Genomic DNA, 15624 nt, shown 5'->3' with positions numbered 1-15624 from the left:
ATGATAAACTAGACTTTATTAAAAATAAAATGTTAGGCTGATTAAAAGATGTTTTGAAAATGTCTTATTTTGAAAAAGAAAACATGTTAAAATGTATAGGCAAGATTGGGAGAGCATATTTGCAAAACATATCTGACAAAGGACCGGTATCAAAGATATATCAATAACAGTAATAAAAAAGACAAAAAATAACAATACAGAGAAAATTTATGTAGACACCTCACAAAGGACGCTATGAATGGTACAACCTTTGTGAAGAAAGTTCTAGCAGTTTACTAAAAATCGGATCGTACACTTACCCTATGACCCAACACAGATGCTTCTCAACTTATGATGGGGTTACGTCTCCATAAACCCACCATAAGTTGAAAATATCTTAAGTCAAAAATGCATTTAATGCACCTAACCTACTGAACACCATAGCCTCGCCTACCTTAAACATGCTCAGAGCACTTACATTGGCCTGCAGTTGGACAGAATAATCTAACACAAAGCCTATTTTATAATAAAGCTGTCGAATATCTTATGTCATTTTTTGAATACTGTACTGAATTGCAGTTTTTACTGAATGTGTATGGCATTTGCACCGTTGTAAAGTAGAAAACCTGTAAGTCGAACCATGATAAGTCAGGGGCCACCTGTTCTTTCACCCAAGGTTTGTCCTGCTCACAGAAATGCTTGTGTAAGAATGTTATTCACAATAGCCCCAAACTGGAAAGAGTCTAGGTGTTCATCGACAGGAGAATGTATCATCAACCAGGACATATTCACACAACGGAATACTTCTCAGCAATAAAAACAAACAAAACAATAATATATGCCTCAACACAGGTTAATTTCAAAATTCTTATACTGAATGAAAAAAAACCTAAAAAAATGCCTATAGATGCAATTGCTGTTCTCAAAATTCCACCATAGATTAGTTTTGCTTATTCTAGGGCTTAAGGTAAATAAAAGCTTATAAGATGCATTTTTTTTTTTTTTAGCATAAACAGCTGGATGTAGCGATTGCTGGAAGGGGCAGGGCGAACTTTCTGAGGTGATGATAATGTTCTATATATCATAAGAGTTTGGAATACACAGGTACATGCATCTGTCAAAATTCATTGAATGGTGTAATTAAGATTTCTGTACTTTATTGTACATAATTTTTACCTAAAGAGACAAAATTAAAAATATATTAAAATATAAACAAATATTAGCGCACATTTACTAATGATACGCATGTTGAAGTATTTTGGAGAAAGTGTACTGATGTTTGTGACTTACTTTGAAATGCATACAAAAACCCTAAAAAGATTGATGGATACATGAATAGAGTGATAGTTCTATGAGAAAACGAAATAAAGCAAAACTTAATGAGAGAATCCAAGAGGTGTTTATATGAGTTTTCACTGTAGGATTCTTTTCTATACGATTGGAAATTTTCACAATAAAATACTAGAAAAAAATATTTAAGGGGAAAATATTTGAAAAAATAATCGTTGAAATTTTTTCAGGGTGAAAGAAAGATGCAAGACCTTAAATTTAAAGTTTGAAAAAGGAGACGAAAAGGAAAATCTAGACAAATAGTAATAAAATTTAAGAACATCAATGCCAAGGAGAAAATTCCAAAAATTTCAAAAGAAAAAGCAGAATCTTCACAAAGAAATAAGCATCATATGGTGTCTGAGTTTTCAATAACAATACTGGATTCAAGAAGATAATTGAGTAATGCTTTTGAAGATTTTTTAAAAAATACCTTCAAATGTAGAATCTTATATCCAGAAAAACTAAAATTTATGTGTCAGTATCAAATAATGATTTTTTCTGACATTCATGACTCCAAAATGAACCAGTTTTGGAGGGGCAGTGCTCAAGATTGTCAGATAATCTTGACAAAAATACTAAATAATTTTTAGAAAGAAAAAAGCTGTATGTATGGTTTAGGAAATTTATTGGCACCATTCTATACAGCAACTGTATTTTATATATGATGATAATATGACTTTTATACATTTCTAAAAAACTCATGTTTTCATTTTCATTTGCTTTATAGGTCAAGTTTCTTCAATCAGACAATGACTGAGAGCACTGCTTAGTTTTATATGAATGTTTCAGACGGAAAGGCCAAATAATAGACCACCACATCCCCAAAGTTCAATAGCCAACACCTGGAACAGCCCCCCTGGAAGTTCACTTGTAGGGGTTACAACACCAGAATATGGGGGTAGCAGATTTCAAATCTGTATCCTGCTTCAGAAGCTTCTCTGGATATTGCAGTTGTAGGAACAGAATGGTGCAGAATCTCAGCTGGCTGCACTTGTGTTGGGATTTCCTTTCCTGGACCTTGAGTATCTCCAGTGATACTCAAAGTGTGGCCCAAGGTCTGGGAGCCTCTATTCCCTTTTAGCACCTGGGAACTTGCTAGCAGGGGCTCAGGAACCTGTGTTTTAACAAACCCTCCAGATGAGTCTGATTCCTGCTAGAGCTTGAGAAGCACCATCCCAGAGAGACACGCTGACGTTCATGGAGTCATCAGGAAGATGAGTGACACTGGGTGGCGTCACCTGAGTGGGGGTAGTAAGGGATTAAATGCATCAATCCACTGGCCTTTAGGCATAAGATGAATGCGATTATCTTTGACATTTTTCCAAAATCAGTTCTGTGGTTCTTGCCCTTTCCTCTAATATGATTCATATGCTTGGAACATTTACTCCCATGTATTACTGAGGTTCTGGTGAATCCCCCCAACTCTGTAGGGAAGTAAGCTATGTATGATATTATGATAGCTAGTTATTGTGACTGCCGTTGATTTCCTTCAGGGATGGTGGCCCTCTATAGCTCTGGGGATAGGCTCCTAGTCCTGGACAATTCCTCACCATTAGCTCAACATCACCCTTTGCTCTTTCACTCAATGCCTACTTACCACTCAGGTCTCATGGCAAGAAAGTGCTTCTCTATGTCTACCAAGAACCCATTGCTTTGTGTCCCCACAGTGGCCTTTACTTTGTCCATCATAGCGCTTTTCTCAATTCCATAGTTAAATATTTCTGCTCTCTGGCAGACAATAGGCTCTGTGAGGGCAGGGGCTGACTGCTGTGTTGTTGGTGTCTAGACAGTGATGGCACACCTGCCTAGGTGTTAAGCAGACGTGTGTTGAATGAATGAACCTACCAGAGTGCAAGCCCACAAGTGCAGTACCGTCACAAGAATAACCTTGAAACTTTTCTAATTTAACAAGAAAAGGTAAAACATTTGAAAACGTCAGGACTTTCACTTTATTAATTGGGTATTAACTGGTAACAACTATAAACCTCAGCATGTTGTGATGTTGCAATTGAGAATCTTTGCTCTTAAGAGCTCATAGTGCTGGGAGCCTGGTGCAAGGCAGGGACCTGACAGCTGCCCTCACGGTGGTTCTGCTCTGGTTTGGGAGCTCTGGTCTCTGCCAACTTATATCACAAGAGACAGCTCAGCATTCCCCACACTGCCACCTCCCTAACACAAGCCTCAGTAAATGTTTTACTAACAGATTGCAATAAAGTGAGCCTCACACCTCTGTCTTACCTGTAGCCACCAGGAACCCTCTAGAAGCCCACTGTTTTACGTGTTTCCTGCTCACCAGGGCAAGGGTTCTCAATCCTTGCTACACATTGAAATAACCTGGGTGCCTGAAAAAGTGGTAATGTTTGGGTGCCACCCCTAAAAGTTCTGAAGAGTTAGTTCTGAGCCCACCCTCATTCACGTGCTCTGTTTTCTCAAGATCCAGTTTCAGCCACTGGATACCCACAGTCTCAGCTGCAGAGAGAGGGAGGAAATCTTCCACTTTTTCTTTGGACCATCAGCAACAGGAACTCGCAGTCAACCTCTGTCTTGGAGACTGTCAGACACCTAATATGGATCGCATTACTAGGACTAAGTATTGACTTGTTTAGAAAATGTCCAACTTGAACCTGGAAGAAGAATGCCCAGGTGGGGACGGGAGTAGTGGTCATGAAACTCCACCTGCATACTTGAGATTTTCTCTGCTCTTTGGGTGGCTTAGTACTTCATTCTGAATGCATGACCTCTGCAAGGGGAATCTCTCAGTTTAATACTTATCCCTGAGGATGCAACGGATCCCAGACAGGGGTCTCTTAAGAAGACTTAACCAAGCCTTGAAGATATCAGAAGAGAAATTTGCACAGACTGCTATGAAACTGCTTATGAGGGACGGTTTACTCTTCATGCTTCTGAGTCCCATTCAAGCCATGGGGAGTTGAAAAAGAGGTGTTGTCTGGAGAGTTTCACACTTTTTTGGTCTACCTTTGTCCTCAGTACACATCCAGTTCTGCCCTGCTCAGACGCCCACCTCTTCCTGATGTGTTGGTCAAGCATTTGGGTTGGAGGGTGGCATCTCATGTGGCTTGGGGTCAGGCAGTGAAACAACCACCTCCCTCACTGCCTAGGTCACTCTCCAGTCTCTGGTAGCCATTGAGGCACCTGCGATATCCTTCCTGTAGATGGGATGGGTAGTCCAAAAGCCTCAGCTGAAACAAATGTCTGCTGTGGCCAAAGTCAGGGATCCTGTGGAGTCAGGCTGGCTCTGCTCCCAGCTGGCTTCTGGGTTGAACGTGTGAAGTTTCCCACAATCCCAGTGCATAGACAATTACACCTAACAGATAATTGATGGGGATGTGCTGGCCATTGCTGACTGTGGACCATTACCAGACATCAGTGAAAGCTGGGAGTTGACTTGGCTTCCACAAGGTCCCTGCCATTGATTCACAAATGACCTGCCCTGCTGTGACCGTTTTTCTCCAAATAGTAACTAGGGTCCAGCTCTTTAGGCTTGACAGGGAAATGACCTTGGGCTACCAGTAATGAGATTTTACAGGTGCTGAGGGAAAGAAATACATAAATTCATATTTAAAATATTATCTTGAAATATTTTGATTATTGTAAAGGAGCAGGATTTTGTCAGTTTCGTTTCAAGGCTTTTCTTTTGGGACCTCTCTCAGCCCCTTCCTTTTCTAGATGGAGGTTACCTTTCCCAGGTACTGGTTCCCTTCTTCATTTTCACTAGGAAAACCTTTGCTCAAAATCAATCTCATATTAGCCATGGACTCCTAGAGTTACTCGCTAGGAGCATTTAGTTCTTAAGTCTTAACCTTCCTGGGATGAAAAGCTTTGCCCCTGGCACAGGCATTTCAGCTTTAAGGGAAGAGGTTTGGGAAAGAGATGCTCAAGATTACATGAATTCCCCCTGGCTTTCTGCTTCCTACGTTCATCATGGGAGCCCTGGCTACAATACTTATGTCCTTGAACAAATACACTGTTTTCCTGTAATGCTAACAGGAAAGAGTTCATGAACTTTGGAATTAAAATTATAGGCAAAATATTTAAGCTTGTTTCTGTGTGTACTCTTAGTGGTTATTGGGGTCCATTTCCGTAGGGATCACCACTCTGCCTCATCGGAGGCAAAGTCTAAAGGTTTCTCTTTAGTCCTAGGTAAATGAAACAGAATGTTCTGGAGCTCCCAGGTATTTCCTAACTGCCTGCAGAAGGCACTTGTTAGTTGAAATTTCAGAATTTTCACGTATTGACTGTGAGCTGGGCTGTCAAGGGGATCTGGATCGAAAGCCAGCTCTGCTGCATCCCATCTATGACCCCACTATTACTCCCCGAGCACGAGTGGTTAGCCAAACTGGTTTGTCGCCACTCATCAATCAGAACAAGGTACTAGTTAAACAAGCTTTGCTTAAGGTTCTGTACTTTCCTCAGACTGAGCTTTTGACCCTCTGCCTGAGCCAGGACACAAGCCCCTTTAGCAGCCCCTCACTGGCACAGGCTGCCTGGAGGCAGGGTCCGTCCTCTCACCTATGGGCAGATCACGCCACTCTGGTCATCTCACTTCTCCACACCGGTTCTTTCTAGCCTTATTTATTCCTCCCTCTAAATGAGAAAGCTTTTTTGCCTAACCCTTGCGATGCTTGCAGCTCTCAGTGTAGGGGCGCTTTCCCACAGCAATAGTCTTCACCTAACTGTGTCGGCTCCTACCACCCCGCAGTTGCACTAATCCTTTTGAATAAAGTCTCTTCTTACATAAGTCTCAAGCTGTTTTTTTGACACCTCCAAGGTGTTTAAAAATGAATGTTGCATTGCATTGAAAAATGTTATTGGCTAAAAATTTAACCATAAAAAAATGTATAAGAAGTTGACATATGAGGACTACGTTGTGTCAGATGGTCCCTGACATGGGCAGATGAATGGGTTGGTTGGAAAGAATGGACACAAATGCCCCAGGTTAAATAACAAAAGGAGGTAAAATAACACAAACACGGTATGTGATAAAGGCAGAGTGTGATTAACCTCTATGTAAGGAGAAGTAACATTCCAAGTTCAGAGGAAACAGATATTACAGTTTTGAGCTTTAAATTCAGGATTTGGTGTTTTTAGTTAGTTTGGCTGAAGGACACAACTTTTCTTTTCCCACCTGTGCGGAGAATGGTGCGTGTGGATTGTGGACCATAGGATATTAACTTTCTCCAGCAGGATTTTGACCCTCTCATACCAGCAAGTGTCACAGCCTGCAGAGACTAAATTTCTCAGCGTTAAGGTGTAAATAGACGTCCCACTCCCTACGACTTTTCCCTCAAAGGAATGAACTGAAGTAGCCATGATGCTGCACCCTTTATCTGAGTTAGACGTATCCCAGCTGCCGCATTTGGACGTTTACTCTCCAAGTGCCTCTTCTAGAACGATGTAAAAGTGGATTGGTTGGAGGAGTTTTAATTACAGAAGTAGGAGCAGGAAGTGATATAGGGGAGAAAAAGGAGGGAATTCCATCCGAACACTGTGCAGGGTGCTTGATAGACGTCACAAAATTTAATTCCCAGAATGTTCCTTTAACGTGAGTGCATGTTTTCCCATCTTAGAGGTGCAGAGAGCTCTTGGTGAAGGTGAGCATTTCAAGAGCAGAAACAGAATAAGAGATGCTGGTTGACTCTCCACACTGGTTAGCTATTCGTGGTAACTGTTTTTGGCCTGGCATTCTGATGTGATGGTGAGAGCTCTGAGTCATTAGTCTGAAATAACAGAGAGAAAATTGCTTTCAAGGCAGAGAGACATCCTTGGGATTCTGGATAAAAGATAAGTGTGGTATTACATCTGGTAATTGCTTGCTCTAATAGGTACGAGAGGTTACACACGCTACGGTGATTAAGAGATATATTCCTTGAAGAAATAGAATGCAATGTTCCACTTTAAAGAGGATACTGGAAGAAATATGATTTCACTGTCCATGCTTTTAGGGCTGTATTTTTCTAATTATAGCCGTAAAATGTGCCTACTCTAAATAAATACCTGAGCAGCAAAGACATGAGTTATAGCAACTGCTAATATATTCCTGTGCCCAAGTGAGAAGGTACTATCTGCTCTGCATTCTGGTTTTTAATTTCATATTTGTAGCTTTTTATATTAGGAAAGATAATGGTTATTATAGTGTCTCTCTGTTATGATAATATATGATGTCATGATTTATTCAATCATCCCCATAATAATTAGGATCCAAGTTATTTCTGATGTTTCAGGAACTGAGCACTGAACAAACATCTTTAAGCACTTGTCTGATTTCCTCAAAACATTTTCTTGGGGTACAGTTGCTGCCATTCCTCCATCTGTTCCTCCTCCTCCTGTCTTAACTTTGCTGCTTTAAAAAAAAAATCTGAACCCTTGGATTAAATGCTTAACCTTTAATTCCATGCTTTCATGTTTATAGTTAAAGTGTTGAGGGCAATGAATTTTCCTCTCAGTGTGCTTTTAGCTGTGTCCTGGAGATTCTCATATGTGGTATTCTTACTTTCATTATTTCCTATTATACATGTAATGTGTATTTGGTTTCTTCTTAGACCAAAGAATCACTTGTGAGTGCCTTCCAAATGCTTATATTTTTGTTCACTTCAATTCAATTTCAAACATTTATTTATTTGAGTTATATTTCAAAGACAAGATCTTTATTTTAAAGTATTTGTAAATTTACACACACATTCAAACTTTCATAAGCATACTGTTTAGGGTGACTTTAGTAATTCCACTACAGTCTCAGAACTTCACTTTCTTACCTATTAGTTTTTTTGTGTTTAATTTTAGTTAAAATTAATTATTTTTAATTATTATTTAATTTAATTTAATTTAATTTAATTAGTTTTTGTCTATTTAATGTGTGTCAAAGGCACAGAGAAGTTTGTTTGTATTTTCCTTTAGTCTTGAGGCCCTATTAGTTTCTCTTTGCATTTCCTACAGGTTTACTCTGTACATTGTGATGCTGTGTTATTGTCATAGAAAGATTTATGACACTTGCTCATGTTGGATTATGTCAATCAGCAAATAAAAGTGTTCTTGTCACATTTAATTTTTTTCAAACTGGATTTTGATTTGTTTTATATTAATACTACAGTGAGCCAGTTAAGAATTGCTTTGGGGTGCAAGTAACAGAAATGTGAGAAAAGGTATTTTAAGCAGGACAGTCCCCCCCCACACACCTCAGGTAACATAGAGTCAAGGTGCTGCCGCATGCCAGGCTCTGTGAAGCAGCTCCAGGATGCCATCAGTGGCCCAGGCTCCTTGTACCCTCTTGCTCTGGCATCCTTAGGAAGGGCTTCCATCTTTAAGGCCACCATATGATTGTGATATGGACACTCCAGCTCTGTTGTGTTTGTATTCCAGGTGATGGAAGGAGGAAGTGGGAAAGGCAAAGGGGAGTTCAGCTCTTTCTACAGGAGATTTCCTGGAAGCCTCCCCCAGTAGCTTCTACCTACATTTCACTGGCCAGAACTTAGTCACGTGGCCTGTCCTACTTGCAAGGGAGGCTGGGAATATTGTCATGCTCCATAAAACCAGGATTCTTTTATTTTTTTAAACATAATTGATTATACATATTTGTGGGGTACAGAGTTGACTATCTGTATTTGTGTACAATACGTGATGATCAAATCAGGATAGCTGGCCTATTCATCATTCCAAAGCATATTTATTCTTTGTGTCCATTAATCAATTTCTCCCTAACTCCCCTCCCCCTCCCACTTTCCTCTAACCACCACAGTTATGTTCTCTCCTTCTCAAAGTTCAATGTATTTTTGTGTTTATTTCTCTTTCCCTCTCTCTCTATTTTCTCTCTCTCCCTCTCTCCTTTTTTATTTTCTTTCTTTCTTTCCTTCCTTCCTTTCTCCCTCTTATGAGTGAGAACATGCAGTATTTCTCTTCTTGTGCCTGGCTTGCATCACTTAACATAATTTTCTCCAAGTTCATCCATGTTGCTGTGGATGGCAGAATTTTATTCTTTGTTATGGCTGAGCAGTATTCCACTGTGTATATATACTACATGTTCTTTATCTAGTCATCTGCTGATGGACAGATGGACATTTAGGTTGGTTCCATATCTTAGCTGATGTAAACAAAGTTGCGATAAACTGGGGAGTGCAGGTATCCCTTTGACACGGTTATTTCCATTCCTTTGTGTATATACCCAGTAGTTTGATTGCTGGATCATATGGTAGACCTATCTGTAGTTGTTTGAGAAAGCTCCATACTGTTTTTCATAAAGGCTGTGCTAATTTACTGTCCCACCAACAGTGTAGAAGTGTTCTGCTTTCTCTGCATCCTCACCAGCATTTGTCATAGTCTGTGTCTTTGATAATAATCAGTCTAATTGGGGTGAGATGATATCTCAGTGTGCTTTTGATTTGTATTTCCCTGATGATTCATGACACTGAACATTTTTTCACATACCTATTGGCTATTTGTATGTCTTCCTTTGAGAAATGTCTATTTGGCTCCTTTGCCCATTTTTTAATTGGATTATTTGTTTTTATACTGTTAAGTTGTTTGAGTTCCTTGTATATTCCAGATATTAATCTCTTCTCAGATGCATAGTTTGCAAATATTTTCTCCTGCTCTGTAGGCTGTCTTTTCACTCTGTTGATTATTTCCTTTGCTGTGCAGAGCTTTTCAGTGTGATATAATCCTATTTGTTTATATTTTACTTTTGTTTTCTGTGCTTTTGGGGTTTTATTCACGAAGTCTATGCCCAGTCCTACATCCTGTAGTGTTTCACATATGTTTTCTTATAGAAGTCTTATAGTTTCGGGTCTTACAGTTAAGTCTTTAATCCATTTTGAGTTGACTTTGGTATACAGTGAGATGTATGGGTCTAGTTCCATTCTACTACACATGGATATCCAGTTTTCCCAGCACCATTTACTGAAGAGGCTGTCCTTTCCCCAATGTATGTTCTTGGTGCCTTTGTCAAAGATCAGTTAACTGTAAGCACATGGATTGATTTCTGGGTTCTCTATTTTGTTCCATTGGTTCATGTGTCTGTTTTTATGACAGTACCATGTTGTTTGGGTTACTACAGCTTTGTAGTATAATTTGAAGTCAGGTAGTGTAATGCCTCCCACTTTATTTTTTTTGCTCAGGATTGCTTTGGCTATCAGGATTCTTTAAGTCAGTCAGACAAACATTGGGTTGGTAGATAGCAGTCTCTGGCATGTATGCCTTTTTTGTTTGTTTTCATTAATTTTCCTTGCATATCTTTCCTTATCTTTTTATTCTTTTTATTTACTAATTGTTGGCTTTAGGTATGTCTCATAAATAGATTTTACTTCTTTTCTTAATACAAAAGTATCTTTCTTTTAAAGAGAGAGTAGCTTGACCATTTATACTTGTCATTAAACATCCTGTGTTTGGTCTCTATATATGTTTCATGATTCTTACATTTGTTTCCTGCTCTTTACTATTATTTTGAATATTTTCTTTAGTTTTTGTGTTGTCTTTACATTTTTCTTTATGTTATATTTTTAAGGTTTTATTTAAATCTATTTTCTTTTGCAATGTGAAATATAGAAGTTTTTGTTCTACTAATGTATATTTTTGTATCCTTAAATAATTTCACTAAATCTCAGTTTGTTAATTTGTCAATTATGGAAACAAGACATTATTTATTGGGTTCCCCTTGTAAAAAATGGGAAAAGCAGCTGATGTGTGTTTCTTCCCACTCTGCTCCACCCACTTCTTCTCAAACTTTTTAGCTGATGGGCACTGGAATTTTTGATGCAGTGTAGAAGTTAAATATGGTACATATACTTTTCCAAGAAATAAAACATGTATACTTTGTCTAAACACAGTATTTACCAGATCCCTTTATAATAATGTGATTTAAAAAGAGATTCACTTCCCACTACCAGTACTTCTGTATCTTACCTTTATATTTGTAAATTCTGAATTATGATATTTTTCTAAATTAGTGGCAACAAACAGTTGCTTGACTTCTTGCTCCCTAACTCCTCGTATATTTGGGAACTACTTCCCATTGCTTTCTTACATTAATTATAATTATTAATTAATTTTTTAGAAATTGTTTTCTGGCATTTACTGTGGTGGAGAAGAAATCCAGCAAATTAAAAAAAAATATTTAATAAAGTACTTTTATTTACTAAAAATTTATTTATCCTAGAGGACTAGGATAAATTAACAACTCTACATGCATTCAGCAAGTCACTTAAAAAGGAATAGTATATAAGGGTACTTCAAAATGTTCATGGAAAGATTCATCCTTAAAGTGCAGGATTTCCTGGTATAAACACATTTTCACTAATTTTTTCTCTATATGATGAATTTCTGAAGATTTATTGTAATTAAATCATTAATAATAATGCTATCTTTAATATTTCTATTATATTGAGTCTCTCCTGCACCCCCCAAAACACTAATTATCATTACTTTGTTCCTCATTTTATGTCATCCATATCTACCTCTTATTTATTTCTTGATCACTTTAATCTCTTTCTCCTTTGCCTCTGCATTGTCTGTGATGTCTTCAATCTGTTCTGATCATCACTAAACTAGTTTTGGGTCTTTATTCTCTTTTTTAATGTTTCTAATACCATTTACAATTATGCAACAGCACTATTAACTCCTTGAATCATTTCTTTAGCACAACCATCCTTCTTTAAATCTAGGTCTATCTTCTTACACTAGCGTCTTATCTTTTCTCTCTAATTAGATCTCAGTTTCTATACCTATAAAAGGGAATATAATATCAAACATAGAGGACTGTTTATAGGATAAAATGATATAAAGCACTTAGAACAGTGCTTAGCATATAGTAAATGCTCAATATATTTTAGCTAATATTATTATTATAGAGTTTACGTATTACCTAAAAAAAAAAAATTCCTGTAGCTTAAAATTGTCTCCTATTCCTTGGAGTAATATTCTAAACAGATTTATTGTTGTATAATTAAAATACCATAAAATTCACCTATTTAAGGTATACAATTTAATTGACTTCTAGTAAACTTACAGAGTTGCACAATCATCACCATAATCCAATTTTAGATAATTTTTATCACCCAAATACTATCTCTCATGCCCATTTGCAGACCACTCCAGTCCCAGTCAACTTTCTTTCTGTCTCTATAAATTTGTCTTTTCTGGACATTTTATATAAATGAAATCATGAAATATGTGGATTTCTGCATTGAACTTCTTCTACACAGCGCATGGTTTTGAGGTTCACTCACAGTGCAGTCTGTATAAGACTTTGCTCCTTTTTACTGTTGAAAACTGTTCTGTTGTGTCGATATGTCACCTTTTGTTCATCCCTTTGCTAGCTGATAGACATTTGGATTGTTTCTACCTTGGGGATATTACAAATAATAAACATTTACATACAAGTCTTTGTGTGGAAATGTTTTGTTTTTATCTCTCTTAGACATATTACTAGGAGTAGAATTTTTTAGATGTCTGGTAATTTAAGTTTAATTTTTAAGAAATTGCCAAACTTTTCGAAAGTGGTTGTTCCATTTTACATTCCCATCAGCGATGTAGGAGGGTTCCAGCTTCTTCACAGCCTTAACATCACTTTTACTGTCTGTTTTTGATTACAGCCATGTTAGTGGGAAGTGTTATCTCAAGTGGTTTTGATTTGCATTTCCTATTGGCTAATTATTCAATTTTTTTGGCCCACATAAAAAACTGGGTTATTTGTCTTTTTTATTGAGTTGTAAGACTTCTTTATAAAATCTGAATTCCATAGACGTCATCATTTATCCCTATTCAGGTTAGTAGAAAGGGATCAGATCTATGTAGCCTTGCTATTCCCATATCTTGGTGTGGTGGTTGTTTTCCTTCTGAAAAGAACAGATTTATATTAATAGTATCATATAGACTGAGGACAGTAAGACGGAAGCATAAATATGAACAATCAGATTTCTGGGACATTTGGGGGGCACATTTCTCATATTATAAACTACTTAGGTGATACTAAATTATGAGAGTACCCAATAGAAGGGGCATCCTTAAAGTTACAGACCGCTCTCTTATTCCAGGGTGAATAAGCCCCATTTGTGAGAATCTGAGTTACAGACAGTGGTTTTAAATTTTGGCTAGATTTTGAAACACCTGTGGAGCCTTACATACCACCAAGGCCTGCGTTCCACGTCCATATTTTGCATTGAATAGACTGGGGTACAGCTTGGGCAATGGAATGTTTAAAGAGTTCTCCAGGTGATTCTAACGTGCAGCCAAGGTTGAGAAGCTCTGGGTTAAACAAAGGAATAGCACCTGCAGGATTTCTGTGTGTTGAGGGTTACAGCATGCCCTTATACCTTTAGCTGACAATTAAATTGGTCCTCGCCTCTCCTGTGGTGTGACTGCATGGCCACATAACCTTAGATTCTTCCTGTGTGTATGTGTGCTGGGCGTTACCTCAAGTCAGAGGGAGAAGACACTGAGATTAAGAAACTGTCTGCTCAGTGAGAAATGGTGAAGGACCCTTGCTTTCCCATCCAGCTAAACCATTCAAGATTTTCCTACATGCAGTGGGAAGAGGGGCAGGAGATGTTGCCATCTTGTCTACAGCTTATCTGTACCTCTACTTATTTTCCAGAATATTACATCAGTGGTTCTCAAACTTTAATGTGTTTCAGAATCACCTGGAGAGTTAATACAGAATAGAGGCTGTTGTGAAAAAGAGGAAAAATGGTCAAGGCCCCTCGGATGTTCAGAATCTTGCCGAGCAGTTGCTGTAAATATCCTCAGGTGTTCCTTGTTACTACTTAATGTAAGTGGTGTCTGGGCACCCAGGTATCCAGGGTTGTGGACTTAAGTATAAAAGACTACAGCTCTGATCCACGGTGCTTCTCAGAACTCTCAGAGAAGCCTCTAGGACAGTTGCTCCTAGATCTGGATAAAACCCGTTCATTTTTCCATACCCACAGCTCCCAGAACCTTTTTCCCCCTATTACCTAGCTCAAGACCTGCGTGTGGAGGGTTTGTAACCCAATCTGTGCAACACACTCGAGGGGTCTGTAAGCCCCAGCTTTACAGAGGCGCAGGCTCCTCAAGTAGGTAACAGACTTGGCTTTTGTATTTTTGCCAAATTTTTCAAGTGATTCTGGTACATACCAAAGTTTGAGAAACACTGCACTAAAGTATTTTATTGTGAATTTTAATTAGGAAGAGGCTTAGGGAGGAGATTTGTGTGTTTTCATGCAAATTCTGCTGTGGCTCAAGCTTGATTACGTCTAGTAAACATTCTTGGCTATTATCTTTCTACTTGATCTTTGTCTTTGGGATGTCTTATACATATCAAACACTAAGCGCAGTCTAAAGCATACGAATATGGAACACTTCATAAATATCTGAGACTTTAATCACACAGTTTGTTCTAGCGTAAAATTCTGAAGATGTTCTCATTACCTATTGTTGTGTAACAAACAACCCCAAAAGTTAGTGGCACAAATCAACAACCATTTTATTGTGCCTACAGATTCTGTGAGTCAGGATTTTGGACAAGGCATGGCAGGAATGGTTTGTCATTACTCCATAATGTCTGGGGCCCCCGTAGGAAGACTTGAAAACTTTGGGTGACTTAAGTGACAGTGAGCTGGCATTTTTTAGTCTTTTTCATGCACAGGTCTGGTACTTGAGCTGAGATGACCATAATGCTGGGCTTGGCTGGGACTGTGCACCAGAGTGCCTACACATAGCCCGTCCATGTGGGGCTTGGGCTGCCTCCCAGCATAACAACCCCAAGGTAATTAAAGATCTTACATGGTGGCTCAGGGATCCAAAAGCAGGTATTCCAGTGAACAAGGAACAACCACATGGCCTTTTAGGACCTGACCTTTGAAATTGATATAGGAGGTACTCAGCTTCCCTGGGCTCAGGTTTCAGGACATGCCTCCCGGTTTCCAGCCCATCCCCGAGGTCTCATGCCCCCTCCCCTGGAGGGAAGTTAGTTGCCCCTTAGGCCTATTTTTAGCACCAACGCTGGAAAATGAGACCACAAGCGGCTGGCCTGTGCAAATCCAGTGGCTGGGCATGCTCAGTAGAGAGCACAGCATATTCTTGAATCTGCCTGGTGCACGTGACAGGGTCTGACCAATGAGCATGCTCCAGGAAGAGACCAACTGAGCATGTGCAAGACTAAATGTTACATAACCGGGAGCCACCCCCTTCACTGAATATTCACTGGATGGAGAAACTGCTGAGGCTGAATCCCAGCGGACAGTGGGGTTTTTGCTCACGCTCCTGGAGGCGACACTTGGCTGGCCGAGGTGTGTATATTTTCCCTTGTAATTTAACTTACTTTCAGCA

This window comes from Cynocephalus volans, chromosome 11, assembly GCF_027409185.1.
Source record: "Cynocephalus volans isolate mCynVol1 chromosome 11, mCynVol1.pri, whole genome shotgun sequence".
Taxonomy (NCBI): Eukaryota; Metazoa; Chordata; class Mammalia; order Dermoptera; family Cynocephalidae; genus Cynocephalus; species Cynocephalus volans.
This window is presented reverse-complemented; position numbering follows the sequence as displayed.